Here is a 21,189-nt window from a genome sequence, read left to right as displayed (position 1 = left end):
CAGTCACTGCTACCTATGTCAACCTAGGTTTCTCTCTCTCTCTCTCTCTCTCTCTCTTTCCCTCTAAGCATGAAAATACTGCATTTTGTATGTTTTCCCCCACTGTGATCATCCTGGGTTTGTGACTGTGTATTAGTTACCCTGGCAACATGGTAGACTTGGATCTGATTGGCCAGGTTGGCAGGTTCATTGTCAGAGCCGTGGGCCCAGTTTTGAGTGGTAGGTGTAGGTGTGTGTGTGTGTGTGTGTGTGTGTGTGTGTGTGTGTGTGTGTGTGTGAACCAGAGCTAGACAGACAAGGTTGGCCAGGAAAATCCAGTCTAGCAGAACTTCTGCACCCCCGATGCCTGCCAAGCAGACCCTTCCTCCAGCTGCTGTGAATGTCCCTTGCATTGCTTTGGGGAGAATGCATCTTTGAATATATATACCTTCACAATATCTGTTAGGAAACGTGCTCGGTGTTGGTATGTTCAGCCCGTGGTGCTGAACGCATTTATTTGTAATGAGAAATTAATTCTAAAGGAGGCTAACAGAGAATGGCTCGATTGCTGGACCACAGGATTAGAACCTATTACAAAGTCTTACTTCAGACTTACTGTGTAATCTGGAATAAGTCAACCCAGCCAAATGCTTCATTTTCTGTAAATCAGATTCATTCATAAAGCCAGAGCCTTCTCTTAAGAATGAGGTCCTAGGAGCATAGCACGCTAAAGATTTAAACTGGGACAAAAAATATATACATATTATAGCCCAGTTTAGGCCAATAATATTGAATCACGTATGTATTCAATTTATCATATACATTGTTTTCTTATTAGAGTCTGGCTCTATTCATTTACCAATTACCTAGGAAAAAGCAAGCCCCTACCTATAGCTGAAAATCTTTATTAGCCAATGAATGCAGAAACCCAACACAGATTAAAGTACAGACCGATGTCTAAAAAAGTAATAACTATATTTTTCTTATTTGCACAAATTTCTAAGTAGCCATACTGGGCTGGCTTTTTGCAACCTTTGCCTTTTCAAAGGAAGCATATCATGGAGGCCTGGGTCTACCACGCTCTCTGCCTTTGAACATATTATATTTAACCGTGCTAGGTAACCAGCATAGTCTTAATATAGATGTAAAAGTCATTGGCAAGAAGTCATTTTTCACCTGGGTTTAGTGTTCCAGTATGTTCAGCTCTAGTAAAGTTAACATTTAGGCTGTCCAATTTCCAAGGGAAAAAAATCTGAAGGGAAAAGAGACAAGAAGCCCATTCCAAATAGTCTTCCAAAAACGATGATTGTGTTGTAATAATTAATTCCTCCGTTAAAGTTACTGGGGGTAAAAAAATGCCTTCTAAAACTTATGCCCCCCCCAGACCCGCCCCATTGAGAATAACTGCCTTTTTAATTGTACTCAGAGCAACCAGAAAAGCAGAGTATGATCAGAGCACCAAGCAACAGCTTCGGGATTTAGCCAGTAAACCAACTGATACTAGCTTTCAAATAAGAGATCACCTTCCGTGTTCGGGTTCTCGTAGTGAGTCTTGTTTGTAAGGCTATCGATAGCGCATGCTGAATATTGTTTAAAAATCCACGAACTCTCCTACACGTAGCCCAGAGACACAGCCTTAGATTTGTGCAAGAAGTGTTGGTTTGTTAAGCATACATATTTAAACTATATCACAATTTTTATAACCCTCGCTGGTATGTTTTCACTATCTAACACACTGAGAACCCCTCAAATGGAAGCGGCCGGGGCCTGGACCCCTGAGAGGCCTGTTTGCTCCAGCATTTGTGTTATCAGGACCGTTCTTTCGCTTGGGGAGGGTGGTGGGAAGCAGAGCCTTCCCCGTGGAGCCCCAGCTTGGGGCCTCACACTTCCAGCAACTCCAGATCACAGACACCTGCCCAGAACATCACGTTCAGATTTTCGAAGACACAGCAGAACAAGGAAATGAAAACTGCAACGTAAGTCCATGGGGAGAGCATTCGTTGAAAAGAAAAAAAAATTAATAATAAGGGCAGGGTGGGGAAAGAGTTGTGAGAAACAACAAAGCCTCATTTGGAGAGAATGTGAGGGAAAGCAAAGAACAGAGCCCAGGTGAGAGAGCCCATCTAGGGAGAAGACGCGGCGGAGGAGACAAAAGGACCCGGGCATTAATAAAACAGGGAAGATGAAAACGCCACACAAAGCCCTGCGGTTCTACATACAAGCCAAGGTACACACACACCCGCCAATAAAAGCAGGGAAGTGGGGAACAAAGGGTGTCATAGCAACCTCAACGAGTCCCGTTGTGCTACCCACTGCGGGGCTCCTGGTCATCCATCAAGGAGCCTCCGAGATCCAAACGCGGCATTCACACGGGGCGGGCTGTGGCCACCCCAGGCCAAGGGGTCCAGGCCCCTGCACTGCACTCTTGCCTCCCTTTCCTTTTTCCTCCCGTTTCTCTAAAATCCCCGCTAGGTCTGTGCCAAGCCTCTCCCTCCCTTCTCCCAACAGCTGCTTTTTCAGAAAGGCAGGAAAACAACCTGGACGCAGCACCAGAATACATTCAGGCCCCCCAGTGTTGCTCCCCGCATTGTTTCAGGTCTGGGGAAAGTGGCTTCCCCGGTGCTCTCAGAAACTCCCCTGCCCCTCCTGAAGCCAAAGACAAGATAATAACGAGAGAAGGGGGGGGGACGCACATACATGCGTTTTGCTTGATCTTGCGAAATCGAGCATCCCACCCTTCAAATTCATTCGGGGCTGCGGATTTCCAGTGGGATGGAAAGCTCATTTACCTGTGCCTGATTTAAAAGGGGAACGTTCGTTTCCTTCTACCTCTATTTTCTACCGAAATTATAGGTCTGTCCTTTATTAGTAGACCACTGTTTTCTTTCTACTTTCTTCTGGTTGGAGTGGGGAAAATACTGTGACACTGGGGGGGGGGGACAAGGAAAGATGAGTTTCAGCAGCAAGTCTTAGAACACTGTCGAAAATACAAGCAAACTTTTACGAGAGCCTAATGGAGATATTGACATGCGTGTCTGGAAATCTCAGCTCAGCAAGTGTGAGGCAAGAAACAGGCTTTCTCACTTTATTTCTGTATCTGGAAAGTTTCAGCGGCTGGTACCATATGAATATTTATTAATGCATTGTGAATTAGAACCTGTGATTATTACTCAGACTATCTTCTTTACCTTGCAAGCTTCAACTCGGAAGAATAAAAACACATCTGCTTTTGCTCCCATATTTTATTCAATGTTTGAACAGCTTTGCTGTAAATATCTCATCCATTACGATTCAGTTGTGACTATATCGGCTTCACGTCGCCTGTTTTATTACTGTCATTGCAGTGAAACAAAACACTGTTGATCCTGTTAACTAACAGCTTCATTGTTTAAGCTAGTCAGCGATCTCCTGTGTGTCGGGTCCACATGTTGAAGGAGAATTGGTTATAAATCAAAGAAGGGTCTGAGTGGGGCGTGCTCCCTTTGTTCAGATGAGTGGGTCTTTATTTGGGATTGTCCTGGAATATATAGTCTTGGAAAAAATGAGTAAACCTGAAGACAAAGCCAAATCCAATCGGATTAGATGAAGAGGTGACACAGCCCTCAAAGAATTCGGCTCTGGAATCAGCAAGGTTCCTTCGAGCTGCAGACGCTCTGCATGAAACTTGCGCCTCCTTTACAGCTCCCATCCAATCTAGGCCTTGTAAACCTGTCTCCTTCTAGATTCTTTCCAGCGGAAACGGGCTAACATTTCTTTTCCCCAGACATGACTTCGTCTGTCTGTCAGTGTGGTCTGACAGTTAGGAATGTGGGTTTTGCCGTCCAGGAGACCGGGTTTGCTTTCCAGCTCTGACGTGACACAGTTTTGTCTGGACGTGGGTGACTGACTTACCACCCATGACCCTCATCTACGAGATGGAAGCAGCAGTCACACGTCCTCATCAGGCAGTTGTGACGATTAAAGGAGCAAATGTGTGTCAAGTTCTGTGTCGGTCAGGATCCAGTGCAGGATGTAGATATCATTAGAGGAATTTCAAGCCCAAAAGGAAGTAATTTGGGTCTTAGGTGTGCACTAGTTACCTATTGTACACACACACACACACACACACACACACACACACACACACACACACACAGCGGCTTAAAACAATGAGCATTTATTTCAATCCGGATCTGCAGATCAGGGTGAAGATGTGGCATGGCTGTGCTCCTGCTCATGTGGGCTCCCTCCATGTCTCGCTGTTGGCTGGTGCATCTGGGCTGGATGTGTAGCTCTCCAGCAGGAGCACCCCAGGCATTTTTCGGGCAGAGGCAGAGGAGCAAAAGGGCCTCTTCTTGGGTGATGCTTGCGAGTATCCCATTGACCAAAGCAAGTCACATGTTCAGCCCACAGGCAGGGCTTGGGGTGGATGGAATGCCCCACATAGAGCAGCTGGATCTTGGGGTGAACAGCCATTCCAGTCTCCCAGAATCCAGGGGTTCTCCAGGATGCAGGACTTCCAGTGTTAAAGTTGGGACAGTCCTGGGAAAACTGGGATGCCCGGGTCACTCTGCTGGCACTTTCACAGGGCAAGAACCCAGATGTGAGGAGGGTTAAGAATTGCAGCCTTATGAAAGGGACTTAGAAGTGGCCTATTCGTTGTTGGAAGGGTGGCAAGACGAGCCATTGGCCCAAAGGTCATGGCAGTGCTTTTGTTACTATTACCCCCTCTGCTACTATCCCCACCAAGCGGGCAGCCAGACACTGGAACATGGAATCGGGCTGACATGGCATCACCCTGTGAGCACTTGCTTGTCAACCATCACAGACACAGGAGGTATCTTCTCCCCTCCACCTTCCAGACCGCCCCTGAGGGCAGCTGATGAGTAGCACCTCACTAACCCAGGACTCTGATTGCAGGGGAATCTGAGAAGTGTACTCTTGAGATTTCCAACCTCCTGGAAGAGGAGAGAGACGTAAAACGTGAGTGGCTGGGTCCAAGTACCTATCACAAAGCCTGTATGGACGTCTGGGCTCGTGGGGAGTAGAATCGGCTGTGGTGTGGGTTCTTAGGCCCATTCAGACTGAGTCACTGATATGACCTGCCGCTAGTCCCCAGGTCTGTAGTCCTCTCTCGGGCTTAGCTAAAATTATAGGGGAATAGGTTACCTTCCAAGATTCCTGATTCTTAGAAGGCTACCCTCAAAATGGCAGAATCATTACCAAAAAATATGGGCTTGTAACATTTCAACTCCCAAGGACAACTGGGGGATTTTAAAGAAGGCACAAGCCTTTTTCATCTTGTTTTGTTTTAGATATTATTGGTATTTTGGGGGGGGCTTTTTGTTTTTGTTTTCTGTTTTAATTCCTCTTCTTCTGAAAATTATCTGGGTATTCTCAACCCCCAAAAGGTTTTGTTCAAATCCTGAGTGAAGGTTTACATCAAGTTTCATTGCTTCAGTCCAGATGACTTTTTTGTAATCACACATAGTTACAAAATAAATAAGGGGAAAAAAAGAATGAATTCTGAGGGTATCTTAAATGAGCTCCGTAGGTCTTGGCCTGTATCTGACCTAGTCTTAAAAAAGAAAAACACAAAACACCTTATCTTCAGAAGGTCATTTGAGTCTCGTGACTTCAAAGCAAATGAGCTGAATTTATTAGGAAAAATGCTGGTTCATTAGAGATGATTTTTCTAAGGCCTAGTTCCTTAAGGAAAACATACCTTAGTTGTGATTCTAAATCTGTCTCCTGAGAAATCTGGGGTGGCTGCTGATAATTTTGAATTCCTTGCCGCCCTTAACTTTCTGGCTGCATGTTAGAAATCATTTTAAATGAATTGAATAAAATTCACAAGTGTTATATGTCAGCAAGTGATGAACTCACAGGAAATATGACTGAAATCCACTTTTTTCATTTTGCTTTTTTTCCCCCTCATAATAAATAGAAATGAACAAATGTGGCTTTAATGACATGTTGGAGTGAGAGCTTTTATTGATATATTATCAGTTGGAAGCGTGTAATGCTTTGGTGAAATAAACTCCATTCCATATATTTATAACCAGATTGAAAAAGGTATGTTTGTTATTTTGTGTGACACTTCCTAATGATAGCGAAGTTTTATATATGAAGATATACATGCACCACCATAAAAACGAACAATATTTCAGCTTACAAAACGTTTCTTTGATTGAAGATGTTTTTGTACTTACTTAGTTTCCAATTACTTTTTTAACCTGTGCTCACAAACTTGCAAATACCTTTTCCTCATTTCTGTAACACTGTAAACAGATGCCCCAAATTGTGTCCATTGGGAGGAAAAAGGTGTGGAGCATGTGTTTTAGAGTGACAGGTCCTTCTTTGGGCAATTGAGGGTCTGGTCGTTAGCCAGTTCGGTTTGTATCAGGTCAAACTCTTTGGTCCGCAAAAAATAGACACTGGCTTAGGAAAAAAGGGACTCCATGGTTCATGGGAGTTATGTGGAGAGGATGGCTTCAGACACGGTGGGAGGAAGATGCTCAGTGTCACCAGAACCTGGTGTCTCGCCATCTCTCAGTTTTGCTTTCTTATTTGTGTTAGCTTTCTTTTAAGATGGGGTCTCTCTACAAAGTGTGAAGATGACAACAGCTCCAACACACACACACACACACACACACACACACACACACACACACAGAGTCATATCCAGGAAAAAGCAAGCTCACATGCTCCCAGGGGCATGTCAATGCTTTGTCTCTGAAGGGACAGAGGCCGCTCAGGTCCTGCTTCCTGCCACCATCTGGGAACAATAACCTGGTAATAGATCTCCTGAGAAAAATAGGAAATTCTATCTTGTATCTGAACTGTCCTATTGGCTCCATTAAAAACAAAATACCCTTAAACAAGTGTGCTGGTCCAACAAAACCGGCCTGAGGCCTGGATTCAATACACTGATGACCAGTTTGAGACTTAGAACCTAATGGTTGTACTTCTGAGATCAACTCTAAGGAGAGAGAGGAAAAAAAGAGAAGGAAATAGCAAAACTACGGAGACAATAAAAAGATCGGTGGTTGTCAAGGCTTAGGGAGAAGGGAGCGACCAAAAAGCCGAGAACTGAGGGTCTTTGGGGCAGTGAAGCTGCTCTGTATGATGCTGTGACGGTGGGTACATGTCATTAACCATTTGTCACACACATAGGATGCATACCACCAAGAGTGAATCCTGATGGGTGACAATGACGTGCAGGGTCATCAGCTGTAGCAAACGCACCTCCCTGGTGTGAGATGCTGATCATGGGGGAGGCCATGGGTATGGGGGGGAGGGAACAGAGATGTTTATGGAAAATCTCAGTACCTTGCACTCAATTTTACGGTGAGCCTAAAGCTTCTCTAAAAATAAAGCCTATAAAAAATAGAAATAAAATTCTTTAGGAAGCATAGCTGCAGCTATGTAAAACAAATAAGTGTATACCAATCAATGTCTATTGGTTAGGAATACATTTATGGATTAACAAGTGCCTTTGAGCAGGGAGGGGGGGGGCTTATGCGTAAATTTTTTCTCTTGGTCCATTTTCCAAGCCTTCTTCATGAGCAAATTGCACAGGCAGCCCTCTCGTTCCCAGTAATGTGGGATGATAAAAATGACTGCAAGCTGAAACCATGCAAAATGATATTAATAATCAGCGGTAAAAATTCCAATCGTTCCATGACCTTTAAAAATGTTTGTCAAAACATTAAAACTGCCTTACTGTCACTTACAAATGCATGGGGAAATGAAAAAAACAGTAAAACTAAAATTTATTTAGCGCACTATCCTTTAATCATTGGAACCACTGAGAATTAAAGTGTTTATTTCTTGGGGAAAACGTATCCAGTGGCTGGAGTACTGCTGTTCTTCTCATTGTATAACTTCATGTCACAAAGAAATCTTTTTCACGCCTCGGTGTCTTGTCATACTTATGTCAAAGTTTGGATCTGCTTCGCATATTTGGATCTTAGTACTTTCAATGTCATGAAATATCTCCGAGTTCCTTTAATGTGACATTGTTTTGCCCGTGCGACTTTCTGTGGGACATCTTCATCCTCCAGTCTTGCCCACTTTCTTCACTTCCTGATAAGTTTGCCCCCACTGAGTCCCTCTGACCACACACACATGTAGTCCCTCAAACAGAACAGCATCACACCCCCATGGGCAGCTGTTTCTACCATAATTCCACTTACGTTCAAAGCGAACTTCACTTCCAGCATCATTTTTCGTTTCTTTGCTGCCCGTTTATCTTCGTTGGCAGATTCCCTGCTTTGATTGCTCACCTTTATGAATGGCACCTGGGTGTATTACTGGGAGACACGGAGGCAACACAAGCACACGCGTGGCTGTCTGTGTGTGGACTCAACACAGATACACAAGGACCAGTCCCCGATGGACTGAGGGAGGGACGTGATAGGTCATGACCGGCGGGGGATGGGGGGCGCATCTGATATTCACATAGTGATTCGTGGGCGGAAGAGCTAGCGGTGAAGCTTGCATTTTTTTGCAATTCATCACAGTTAATATATCACAGTTACTCGAAATTGAGTAATGTTGAGGGGACTGGTGTTATTTCACTAAAGCACAGTAACTAAAATATGTGCAGGGCAAAAACATGTAAAGCAAGGACTTGGCCGGGATTTTGACATTGGAAAAATTAACTTTATTAGAAAATAAAGTGATGCTGTGCCCTGGTTGCGGTCACGGGCAGACTCAAGGACTGAACACACACTGCCAGCTGAGCTCAGGTGATTTACGGCCCCGGAGACCTCACAGAACATGTCATGATGCTATTTGGTTCAGACTCCCTGTGAATACGTACATCTGGAGACATATATATTTATGGAAAATGATAAATATTTTGTCTCCCCTACCTTATGTCTAAGTAGGTCACGTTGGCAATATTTTGAGCAGTTATCACATCTCAGCCCATGTAGTTCCGAGAGCATGTTGAATGTAGCTGTCGGATACCCATGGGCGGTGACAGGGAGCGCCTCCCACCTCGAAGTCCTGTAAAGGTGATGGTTCTCTGAAAGCTAAGCTGGGAAACAAGCACATCATGGATCGGCACAGGAAAATGCAAAGTCCACTGAGACATGAAAATTTCAAAAGCCATCTGATGTCCTTAATAGGTGCAAGTAGACAAAATTCAACAATGCTTTGTGATTTTTTTATAGAAGAAGAACGTAATAAAAAAGAAAAATCTTCAAAAGGGTAAACACTTATAGAAAATATCATGCTTGGTGTTGAAAACTTAGAAGAGTTGCTATCAAAGCTAGCAATATAACAAGCATGGCCCATCACTGTTATTTTTTTTTTATTAAAATGTATTGGGGTGACAATGGTCAACAAATCTACATAGGTTTCAAGTGCACTGTTCTGTAATACAGCATCCATATATTGCATTATGTGTTCACCACCCGGAGTCAGTTCTCCTTCCATCACCATATAGTTGATCCCTGCCCCCATCACTGTTATTTTACAAAACAGTTCTGAAGGTCCCAGCGAATGCATTAAGCAAAGAAAAGCAACTAGGAAGAATTGGGGTTAGAAAGGAAGCAATTACCGTCATGGGCAGCCAACAAGATCATCAATAAAGAAAACAGAGATTCAACAGATGATGACAACTAAAGGAAAAGTGCACCAAAGTTGCTAGCCATCAGGTGGACGTTTACAATGTCCTGGACACTAGAAATGATCGATCAGAAAATTTGAGGATGCGTTAATGGGATTCTTAAGCCAGCCAAGCTGGAGGGAACCAGACTGAAGGTATTAACACAGCTAGACAACCAGGTGGATACGTAGGGGACTGGGTGAGCCATGAATTAAGGGACAGTGAGAATCATGAGGACAATATCAGCGACGCCCAGGCAAAGCCTATCTTGTGACACAGGTATCTGATTCACCTGTCAAATACGTCAAGACTGTGAAACGGGTTAGTAGCTGGAGCCATTGTCTCTCCTACTCATATATAAGTAAATCACCTTGAGTCATTCCTTGAGTCCATTCCTTAAGATTTCAACAAAGAGGCATCGTGCCCTTTGTGCAAGTCCTTGGGAGTCCAGGGCTGCTCGACAGTTTATCAAGTTCAGCCAATGGTGCTCCGTAGGATGAGCAGTTTTTGAGTCCATAATTAAAGAGTCATACCTCTCCAGGAAGGCAGTCTTACCCAGGGCCCAAACCCTCCCCTTTCCCTGAAAATCAAGAAAAAGATGTTCATGGATTTCCCATCTATTATCTGCCACAAATCCCCTTGAGAAAATGATTATTTGGGCCATAGCCCCTCTCCCCAGAAAACACATTGCACATGTTTCCAGGGGGTTCACAGACCCCCCGAAGCCAAGAGAACCCCGCTGCCCCACAGCATATGGTACATGACTGCCCTAGATGCATCGCCAGTGCCCATCACGGGGGTTCAAAACGAAGAAGCCCTCCCCATCGGCTGCTGGAGAGTGCATCTTCACTTGGTCCTTAATCGGCTGTGTGACCCTGATTGCATCACTTAAGCTCTGGGGGCCTCAGCGCCACCATTTGCAATGGGGACCATCACAGGTCCTACCTCATTCGGTTGTGATGAGGATCAAATGAGACAAAGCAGGGGAAGATGTTGGCTCAGAGCCTGCCACATAATAAATGACCAACAAATGTTAGTTGTTATTATTTTATTACTAAGGACCCTATGACTGCTTTGTCTTCTATTTTGTTTTAGCTTTTTAAGATAAATACACTTCATAAACTATACCCGATTACATAATCTACACCTCAGCACTACTGACATTTGGGCCAGGTAATTTTCTGTGGTAGGGGCTGCCCAGGGTAATGAAAGGTGTTTAGCAGCTTCCCTGGGCTCTACCCACTAGAGGCTAGAAGCACCCTTACAGTTCTGACAACCAAAAATGTCTCCAGACATTTACACATATCCCTTGGTGGGCAAAATCGCCCCTGATTGAGAATCAGTGCTCTATCCTAATTATATGAACACGTTGAGATTTTTTTTCTAATGGCAGATGCAAAAGGAATCACAATATTTAAAATGTTACCATTGCTGATGAAAAGACAATGAGGCCAAGCAATTTACGCGAAACCTGGAGACAAAAGGGCTCCGAGTGAGGAAAAGGAAGTTATGGTGGGGATGAGGATGGGGAACGAATTGTAAGGCTCAACACAAGTATGTGGGCAAAAGTGATTAATGGGAAACCTAGGCGTTGTGAAAGATACAGAGGAAAAATAAATTTTGGCGGTGGAATGAATACATTGGAAACTCAGGAGGAAAAAAAAATGGCTTAGCTTGGAAAACACACAGCATGAGTAACACCTGGAAAACGTCCATGGAGACTGAATATGAAAAGCAGAGAGAGGCAGTGAGAAAAACGGTCCTGTGGATTTCACGAGAGCTCAGTACCACTGACTCGGGAGAAGACAGGGTTATTTGATGTGGAACTTAGCCGGGGGTTAAGACATCTTTGTACAGGACCAAGGCTGACGTTGGGCTGAGATCCCAAGTCTCAGCCTGTTAAGAAACAAACACGGCATACTCATGCCTGAAATAAAATTATCTTGTGTGTATGTATGTTGTCCACATACTGCCATAAAGTTGTTTTCCATTCTGAGTAATTAAGTTTATGGGGGCTGTAAGTCTCTCTAAAAGGGTAGCTCAGAGACGTTAGACTTCAGCCTTGATCATAAGGGGCTTCATCTGCAAGGGGTTCGTGTCCTCCTCTCCTCTGGTGGTGGCCACAGAAACATAGCGGCCACTTCAACGTCCGTGTTGGTAAAAGGAATCTACTGAGCACTTTTGAGCACTCTGCATCTGTCACGCTAGACTTTCCTCTTCTCTTATCCCATTTAATCACTCAACATCCCACAACAGCCTTAGAGGTACCCAGTCATGGCCCCCACTTTACAGATGAGAAACCAAGGTTTTGACAGGTAAATGTTTGCTCCAAGGATGCACAGCCAGGAGACAAGAACTGAACTTGCAGGGGTCCGTCTCTAACACGTGTTGTCTTGGCTCCCGTAGTGGTCTCTCTTGAGTACATGAGGGGAGGGGAGGGGTACTGAACTCTCCTCCATGCAGTGTGCTCAACGGACCCCAGTTAACCCAGCACAAGGGTTCAGTACCTTGAATAATGTGCCTCTAGTTCATGGAGCATTTATTTTTCTACCATTAATATTTCACTGTGCAATTGAAGGGTGCCCTAAACATGTTAGTCATGTCACTGAAGGTGATGGAGGGTGAAGAAAGAGGGGGAAATCCTGCTAGGGGGAAACGCCGTGGTTATCGGCATCGCCAGTCCACCCTATCATGACTGAAACTGATCCACAGACGAATACTGACTATGTGCATTCCTCGATGCCAGGGAGCCCCATGTAAATGATTTTATTTCCTCTGACATTTACATTTTTTTCCCAAGTGGGCATTGATATCCCCATTGTTCAGAGAACGAACCAAAGTAGCCCAGCCATCGAAATAAGGGAGCTTAGACCAAACCAACCTCGATCTGACTCCAAAGTCTAAGCATTTTTTCCTATCAGATCAAAGCAAACACATTAAAATCCAGAGTCCTGTGCTCTGACATCTTTTCCACGTCTCCAAATTTTTTGCCATGTGTGACCAATTAGCACAGTTGGCCAGAACATGGTGCTAATGAGGCCAAGGTCAGGGGTTCAATTCCCTCATGGGCTGAAACTCGATGCTTCCTTCCCAGAGTCACAGGCTGTGGCCTGCACCAGAGCCGGTCCCCTCCCACGAGCGTCATACTGGTCATAAGTGCAGTTGACAAAGCCTTGCTGAATCATAGTAACTCCATCCGCACTGTTAGATCGACTCAGGACACAGGCTGTACTGACAGTGTGACTACAAACATAAATGAAGACCAACATTATAATTAGTTGAATACATTAATAATTTTGCCTACATTCTACAAATTTTAACTGCACTGTTTTACGGATCAATGGAACCATGACTTTATTTTTAAAAACTCGTGTATATTAAAAGGGATGCTAAAATTTTGAGATGTTGAGTGACATGTGCAGTAATATCTCAATTACTTAAACTCATAAGAAAATGTGTTATTTTGTATATGTAAACTGTGTTCAGATAATGGAAGTGTCTCCTTAGTACCAAGACATTTTCATATTGGAAATTTTGATGAAAATCTTTCTAAATGGAACTCACACTTTCCTGACTTCTCAAAGAGGAAAGATGGAACATAATTTATCCTAGAGATCTGTTGTTTACAAGAAACACAATTTAAACAAAGTGATTTTTTTTAAGTTGAAAATAAAGGGGTGGGAAAAGATATACCAACCAGAAAAGTCAATGTTAACACCAGACAAGGTAGAATTTAAGGTTAAAGTAATAACAGGATAAAGAGGAATATAATGTAATAATAGAAGACTAGTTTTTTCCCCAAAGAAAATGCAATAATCATAAACTTATGTGCACCAAACTACATAACACCCTCACTGAGTCCCAACTTTTTTGGCCTTCTCGCTATTCCTTAAAGAAGCTAAAGTAGTTCCTGACTCAGAGTTTGTTTGTCTACAGTTTCTTATAACTGGAACTCACCTTCTCTGGGACTTGCACTCCTACCTTATTCATTTCTCTGCCCAAATATCATCCACCTAATGATGGCTGACCACTCCATCAGATTTGTCATCTATGATCTCAAGATTTCAAGTTGTTCAATAATTGATCCCTTATATATATGAGGTCTTATTGCTCTGGGAAAAAGGAAAGATACACAGAATTTGAATCCACCTGCCTTAAATTGCATTAGGTTCCTAACATGTGTCTCGTAACCTCAAAATCCTCTAAGCAAATGGACTCTGTATTAACATTTAGGACTTTAGACCTAAAACTCCATAGAAGGAGGAAGCCCACAGACTCTGCCTTGGCCCCTTTTCTCAACAGCCACTTCTGATCTTAGCTATTAAGTTCTTATCACCCCAAGCATGATGAAAGTCACAGAAATATGAATGCAATAAAAAATATGTAACTCTTTCTGTATTACTTTCTTCTGACCAATTACCACAAACTTGATGGCTTAAGATGATAGAAATGTGCTCTCTCACAGTTCCAGAGGCCAAGGGCCTGAATCAGTGTGTTAGTGGGGCCATCCTTCCTCCACAAGCCCGAGGAGAGAGTCTGTTTCTTTGCCTCTTCCAGCTTCTGGTGGCTGCTGTCCATTCCATGGCTCATGGTCACACAACTTTAATCTCTGCCTCCATCTTCACGTTGTGTGTGTGTGTGTGTGTGTGTGTGTGTGTGTGTGTGTGTGTGTNNTGTGTGAAATCCCCTTTACCTTACAAGGATGCTTACCCACTTGTGAGTGGATAATCCAGGATTATGTCCTCATCTCAAGATCCTTAACTTAATCATATCTGCCAAGATCCTTTTCTTTTTCCAAATAAGGTAACATTCACAGGTGCCAGGAATTTGAACCTGATATCTTTGGGAGCGCCATTCCACCCACTATACTTTCTAATTTCAGGTGCATATGTTGCACCACTTTTCCTTGGAACCTACTGTGGTTTTCTAGGTTTTCCAATGGTAAGAAGCTTCTTTATAAATGGTGGACATTCCCATATCCATCCATACACAATGGGCACATGACAGTCTGGGCATAGAAGCCATGGAAGGACATCAATAAAAGATAAAATGATAATCCCAAAAGAGTAAGCTCTGAAAGGACTAACAATATTTTTTTAAATGCCTGTTTTCATCACTTGTTCTCCCCACAAAATAACTCCAGCCCCAGTGCCTTGTCCATGCTGCGGCCTTGCCTGAGAGGAAAGGTATGAGATATGACAGAGCCTCCTCTTCAGAACAGATCTGCACAGGAGGAAGCCTTGACATCCACCAGGAATGACTGCAAATCTTCTAATCGAGCCTCTTATCATAGTCAGCAGAGCCTGAACGCAGCCTCAGAACCCTGCTCAACACTGCACTCCGAGAGCCACCTAATCCATCAAAATTGTCACAGGCAATAAAACGTCTTTGCCATAGCTGTCTTGGAAATCATCTGCTCTGATTGCCTAGATCCCCCATACCATTTACGAACTCACTCATTCAGAAGATGCTTATAGACCCCCCAACTACGTGCAAATATTATATAAGTGCTAAGGATACAGTGGTAAGCAACACCAGGCTTAGTCTCTGCCCTCAGGGACTTACCATCTAGGGAAGAAAGAGGCAATCATGAAAGAGTAGCAAATGCCATTGTCAGATGGCAGCTGTGACAATTGTTCTGAACGAGTCCTCTGTAGTGAGAGCCTAGAATGGGGGGATTTGAGCCACTCAGGAAGTCAAGAAAGGATTCCCATAGGAAGTGATGCTGGTGCAGAAACCTGAAGAATGAACGGGAATGTACCAGACGGAGCTGACGGAGGTAGAGTATGCGCCAAGATCTTACACCAGGAGAGAGCACAGAGAGAGGGACAGAGAGGATAGTGGGAGATGAAAGATGAAGGTGGACAGATCAATCTTTTTTGGCCATTTTAAAATTCTTTTTTCGATTGTATGTTTGATAACCTGAAGGGCAATGAGGAGCCGTTGAAGGTTTTGCACAAGGAAGTTGGCGTGATTAAATGTGTGTTTTGCAAAGATGACTCTGGGCTCTCTTTGGAGAGTGGTTTAAAAGGGGGGCCAAGAGTGAAGCCAATGGGTGACTGGAGATTCTCAGAATTCAAGAGGACATTGATGGTGACTTGAGCTAGAGAAGTGGTGGCAGTGGTGAAGATGAAAAACATACACGGATTTAGGAGATATTTAAAACATAAAATTGGCAGGGCACCATGAGTTGGGCGGGGGGTTAGCGGAGAGATAGGTATCAGGGATGAGTCCTAGACTTCCAGGTTTCCCAGTGGGTACTTTCACATTCCCTGAGACAGAATATGGAAAGGACAGCAGGTTGGTGGCATTGCACAGGGCAAGCTGTATTACGAGATTGACTTTAGACATATTGAGTTTAGAGCTGCCTTTGAAATCCCAGGTATCCCAAAGCGGACGTCAAGGTGACTTAATGTGAGTCTAGCACTCAGAAGAGCTCCCAGGATGGGCCTCGTCTGGAGATATAAATGTGTGAGTCATCTGCATTCAGGGGCTAACAGCACTGCAGGCAGAAAAGGGTCCTGGTTATGCAGAGTCTGTTGTTTATACAATTTGGAAAGCCTAATTAAGAACCGTAATACAAGAATATAAAATTAGGCACAGAAGAGATATTTATGAAATAAGAAACCACAACAAATTACAAATTTTTAAAAGCTGAAAATGCCACAAGATCCAGAAAAATAACATAGTTATTTTATTATTAACTGCTTGATGCAACTCTGTAATAAAACCCTTTTCCACATTTTAGGCTTTCATAGTCTTTCTAATAACAATATTTTTATATTTTCCATCACAATGTAATGTAATCAGACCTTTATCTAATATGGTTAATTGAAGTTGGTTCCCTATCATTGATAACTGGGACACATAAAATACGTGACTCCATGTATGGATGTATTTCCCTTCTTCCTGCTGCTATAGATTCATACCCCACAGTTCAAGAAGTCTGATAAATTTCATGTGACATCGCTTAAAAAGAATAAAAAAGTATAGTGCTTTGATTATCACATACACTGTATTATCAAGTGTATTTCAGGCAGGAAAGACATTGTTTTGTCCTGACATCAAGGAGAAATTAACCCTCTGCTTCAATTCACACATGCGATGATTGGGGAAAAAGATCTCCATGGACTAGCGTCTGGCTCCAGTATATTTGAAAACTTGTATCTCCTACTACCCACATCCACCCATCACTGGGTGCGTAGGAAACACTCACATCCCTACAGAGCTTCTAGCCTGTATCTTTGTGTCACCATGCTGGGGGACTAGTATAGGGGCTAGGACTAGTCTGGAATCCATTCCTACTGGCACCAGTACTATGGCAGAAACTTAACCACATACACGGTGACCCAGAACCTCATGTGTCTAGTCCACTGAACCCAAATTTAAAATATTCCCAGATTTTTCCTTTATCCATATCCCCAAACTTCCTGCAGCCACCTGCGCATGGCCACGTGAATATGTTGCTGTGGTACCTCCCAGGTGCTTGGAAGGGCAAATGCGAGTGAATGAGAGACTGTAGCGTCATCAGCTTCTCAGGAAATTCATCTCCTCTTCTAGGTGATGCCTCTACAACAGGACTTCTCTACTTGGCTCCACTGACACTGGGGCTGGACAGTTCTTTGCGATGGGGGGCTGTCCTCTGCATTGGAGGGTGTTTAGCATCATCCATGACCTCTAGCCACTTGATGCCAGTAGTACTTTACCCCCATCCTTTGTCGGGGTACCCAAAAGGTCTCCAGATATTGTCAGATGTCCCCTGAGGGGCAGCACTGCCCCCCTGTTGAAAACCACTGCTTTAGAGAAAGGATGTAGGGAGAGGACAATTCATTCATTCCGTGACGGCTTATTGAACACCTACTATGTTTCAAACCCTAGGGAAGGTCGCTTTGCACAAGGCCTCAGTGTAGTGGAGAAGGCGCACAATGAATAAGAAACTTCCATGGAATTCAGTGAGTTCCATAAGGAAGATCGCAAAGACACTGTGGGAATCCAAGACAAACCTCTTGCCTACTTCACAAGGCGATTTTGCGGGAATCAAAACCATGAGGATTGTAAAAGATGAGATTACTCTGCGTTTATTCCACCAAAGCATTTCTTCATGTTGGCGTGATATAAGCTGAACATATACAGGGAATTACAGGAAATACTTCAATTAGCCATAACAGTCACTATTTACAAATCTTGGCCAAGAAAGATTGAGAAAGTGTATAAATCGTGACACGGTGGAGGAATTCATTTCCTTGTCGTTTATTCTGGCCGTTCTAGTCCTTACACCATGCCAGCCACACTCATAGTTGAAGTCTACAAATACATAGATGGAGTCATTCCTTGGAGAGGTTGACAGTTTTATTCACAGAAGATTTGCCACAAAGATGTATCCCAGCTAAATGGAGGGGGGAGAGAAAGGCTGAATCAAGGAGAATCTAGCCTGTGAACAGCCCTGTATATAAATTAAAAAAAAAAATACTCCCCTGATTTGACACATATCATTCCTCTAGAATACTGCAGTAACCCTGGTATTGTTCTTACCCTATTGTATTTCCCCCCCCCACACACACAATCAGTTATTGAACCTATTGACAACCAAATAAAAGAACTCAAGGATCCAATGAAAATCAGGGCCTATTTCACTCAGGGTGTCTTCTCAGCCATCAAATGTATTTGTTCACAGAAAGCTGTAGAACAGACAATATGTCCCTTTGCTGAGCTGTTTGAGTTTCTGTAGAATTAGTAATTGGAGAGGGAATGTCACTAACTCTCCCATTTCTCCATTCAAAAGTTACTGCAGGGTCCTTCATCAAATTGAACAGTGTAACTGTGCTCGGCAGAAACGAGTTAACCATTTAGCTCACTTTTGATTGCATTTAATCACAGGAGCCCCTTAAAAGCGTGTTCCTTTAATCTTTTTCTTAATCATCACTCTTTATTTTGCTGATCTTACCTTAATTTGTCCATTCAAACCTCTTCTAGAGGGTGCTCTGCAGGCCCTCAGGTGGATGAATTAATCAATTATTACAATAATTCCCACTTACATAGTGCTTGATCATTAGAAATTAATTTTGATATTGGCAAAAAGTAGTTTAACATTGTGGTTTTAAAGCAGTGTTTCCTCAAAATTTATTAGAAAAATAGCATAGGCTAATGCATTGAGCCCATGGTGCTAGGATATCACTACTAGAGGTGAAGTTACATTTATTTAATTTTTTTTTAAATCAGGAAAATAATAATGCAGTTGTCTCCTGGGTACAGCAAAGACCATTAAAAAAAGCGTGGAGTGACTGACATTTCAGAGATCGTAGCTCAGCCCAGACTGAAACCTGTTCCTCTCACCTCCCAGGGCTCATGAAATCTTTGACAAGTCACAGGTTCTCATCTTGCAAAGAGGTTAATCGCATTTATAGCGTTGTGGTGAGGATTAAACCAGATAATCCGTGGAGAGTCCAACGCAGTGCCTGATATATAACCACACAGGACATTTCAGGTCAAGGAGAAAAGTGATTATTTGTTTAACTGTTCAGTAATTTCACTGTATACACACATACACACACACACACACACACACACACACACACGCCCCACCATTGCCATTTTAATGGAACAGAGAGGTCAGTTCTATAAAATAAACAAATTAACAGGCCTTTCCCACCCACAAATGGACCAATTAATAATTGGTGGGAAAAGTCTGCGTAAATTCTGTCAAAACGGGGTCCACAGCATTAACTTGTCGGTTAATTAAGTGGTGAGCTATTTAGGTAACTGGCTGCTTAGTTACTTAGTATAAGACTTGCTTCTCCATGCCCTCTGGTTCAGGGTCTAAGAATCTCAGCACTATCGACATTTTGGGCCAGATAACTCTTAGTTGGGGGGCTGTCCTGTGCATTGCAGGATATTTAATAGCACCCCCAGGTCTCAACCCATGCAATGCCACCCACCCACTACCCCTAGTTGTGACAAACAAAAATGTCTCCAGAGATTATCATGTGTCTCCTGGGCTGAGAATCACATAGTTTATATCAACATTAATATAACTTTCCCACATGTGCTAATTGCTTTTCAAACTCATTTCCCTGCACCCACTTCCCCCCATTATTTCTGGAGTCTTCACCTGAATTTAATTGCTAACCCCAAGTGTGGAATTTTAAGCCTTGCTAATAATTTTTTTTTAAATATAGAATTGCCAATTGTTCTTCATTATAATCATTATTTTAAAAGTACTACCTCCATTTCCAAATATTATGTGTGTGGGGTGGGGGGGTCTTAATTTTGCCATCAATTGCAAAAGTATACATTCATCCCTGCCATCACGTATTATGCTCTAATTTGAAAATTTCACCCTAATGAAATTTTACATAAGGGTGGCTAAGTGGAGAATGGAATTCACCAGAAGCTGTGTGTCTGTCTGTGTGGTAAGTTCTAGTTCTCCCCACGGAATCACCTGGGGTAGGAAACTGCCTGTCTGTGTGCAGGGTCTGTGGGTGGTGGGCAGGGAGAGCTTCTAGGGTTTGGAGAATGTCAGGCAAGGCCGGGGGAGGGGGGAGATGCGTGGGAGGCTCAGGGTGAGAGATAATAACGTTTATACTAGTTGGGACCTTTGGGGAAAAGGCGTTTCAGGAACCTGTCTGCATGGCACGTTGAGTAAATTCAGCTGGTAGACTAGCTCCTTCCAGGAAAGCTGCAGGAAGGGTTTTCACAATTCCTTAAGGTCTGCAGTCATCTGTTTGTTCTGTTTTGATTTGATTTGATCTATTGATGGGGATCAGGGCTTCGTGGTCTCCCTGTTACGTCTGGGTTTCGCCAGAAAGTAGGATCTATAACAATAGGTACCAGTTGCGCACTTACCACAAAGCTAATGGGTTGAAGCCTCGTGACCCATGTCTTACACAGGCTCCCTCTGAGGGCCTTAATTTAACTTTATGTATGTAACTGAATGCTCTTTTCCAAAAGAGGGCCCTCCAAATGGGGGTCTTGGTCCCTAGGAAATCTGGGTCTCCCTTTAATAGACACCATGTCCCTTCTGCTCCCCTCTGTATCCTCAGCACCCCCTCAACACACAGTGCCTGGACTATAATAGACACACAGTGATGTTTGCTAAGTGACTGAGTGACCGGCCCCATGAGTGAACCAAGGCAACAGTGATTTACACACTTCAGGGAAGCATGGGATGCCATAATGTGGTCAAGGGCATGACTGATTGCCTACAGACAGTAACAGTCACTGGAGTTCAAACGAGAGAGAGATTACTGCAGGTGTGATGAAAAGAAGACATTACAAGCCAATCATAGACTCGCAGAGTTTAAAAGTAATATTACAATGAACTCTAGTGGCTGACACACTATGAGACCAACTCAGAGCTTGGACTCTTAGCCTTAATCCCCACAGCTCCCCAGGAGGAGATCACCCAACAACTGTCTCCAAAAGGGGACAAAACAGTATCTATAGCAGAAGATAGACATGAGGATTAGACGGATGTCCTTCGCAAAGGGTGGTGTGTGGAGCCCAGCACAGGGTAGGCACTCCGTAAACATTAGCCAATAATATCCCTGCTTGGTTTCAATGGGCCAGGCACTGCACTGAGAGCTTTCCAGACCGTAGGGGGGAACCGCCCACAA

Source organism: Hipposideros armiger, unplaced genomic scaffold (assembly GCF_001890085.2).
Source record: "Hipposideros armiger isolate ML-2016 unplaced genomic scaffold, ASM189008v1 scaffold_54, whole genome shotgun sequence".
Classification (NCBI taxonomy): Eukaryota; Metazoa; Chordata; class Mammalia; order Chiroptera; family Hipposideridae; genus Hipposideros; species Hipposideros armiger.
Note: the sequence above shows the minus strand (reverse complement) of the source record.